The sequence below is a fragment of the Echinops telfairi genome, unplaced genomic scaffold, assembly GCF_000313985.2.
Source record: "Echinops telfairi isolate 266 unplaced genomic scaffold, ASM31398v2 ScPeMD7_7468;HRSCAF=8506_0, whole genome shotgun sequence".
Classification (NCBI taxonomy): domain Eukaryota; kingdom Metazoa; phylum Chordata; class Mammalia; order Afrosoricida; family Tenrecidae; genus Echinops; species Echinops telfairi.
Window position 1 is genome coordinate 31,739,842 of NW_022111369.1, and position 1,240 is coordinate 31,741,081.

At 37.9% G+C, this 1,240-nt stretch overlaps 1 protein-coding gene across 1 annotated transcript in view; it reads right to left on the bottom strand.

The window, feature by feature from the left end:
- PTPN13 (protein tyrosine phosphatase non-receptor type 13) overlaps positions 1 to 1,240 on the bottom strand; it is a 244,535-nt gene that overhangs the window by 90,412 nt on the left and 152,883 nt on the right. The gene's annotated exons all lie outside the window — the stretch shown is intronic.

The window sequence follows — 1,240 nt, forward strand, 5'->3', positions numbered from 1 at the left end:
TTAAATTTGTATAATGCCTTAGGCAGAACTGACATTTTACTATATGGAGTCTTCCAATCCATGAGCATGGGATCTTCTTCCATTTGTTGAGGTCACTCTTGGTTTCTTGTAATAGTGTGCTGGAGTTTTCCCCATGTAGATCTTTTGTTCAGGTATATCCCTATATATTTCAATTTGTGTTTGGCTATTGAGAAGGGTAACACCTTTTTGATCTCCTCTTCTGTGGTCTTATCCTATGTGTCTAGCAGTCTGATGGGCTTCTGTTTGTTGATCTTGTATCCTGCCACTCTGCTAACCTCCAATACTCCCCTTGTGGAGCTTTTGGGATTTTCCATATATAAATATCATCTGCAAGTAACGATAGTTCCACCTTTTCCTTCCCCAGAAAAATACCTTTGATGTATTTTCTTTGCCTTAAGCTGTTAGCTGAAACCTCCAGCACGACATTAAATAAGAGTGGGGACAAGGGGCATCCTTGTTTGGTCTCCTTTTTCAGCGGGATTGTGTTAGTCTTCTCTCCATTGACTACCATGTTGGCTGTTGGTTTTTCATAGATAGCTTGTATTGTCCTCAGGAATTTTACTTCCATTCCTATCTTATCAAGTGTCTTAAACAGGACTTGGTGTTGGATGTGGTCAAATGCTTTTTCTGCATATATCAATATTATCATGTGGTTCATATAGTGTTTTGTGTCAATACAGTGAATTATACTAATGGTCTTTCATGTGTTGAACCATCCCTGCATCCCTGGCATGAATCCCACTTGGTCATGGTGAATTATTTGTTTTATATACTTTTGTATTCTGTTTGCCAATAATTTTGTTAAGGATTTTTGAATCGATGGTCATTAGGGATATTGGTCTGTAGTTCTCGATTCTTGTGGGATCCTTGCCTGGTTTTAGTATCAGAGTTATACTACTAGCTTCTTAGAAGGAGTTCGAGAATTTGTTGCCTTTTTCTATGTTCTGGAAGAGTTTGTGTTTGATTGGTGTTAGTTCTTCCCTAAATGCTTGGTAGAATCCTCCAGTGATGCTATCTGGTCCATGCGATTTTTTGGTTGGCAATCCTTTGATAACCTAGTCTATTTCTTTTATTGCTGTCGATCTGTTGAGATTCTTGACATCCATCAAGGATAGTCAAGGAAGGGCTTGTTTTTCCAAGATTTGTCCATTTCTTCCAAGTTGTTGAATTTCATTAGAGTACAATCCTTCCTAGTACTGTGTAATTATACTTTTGATTT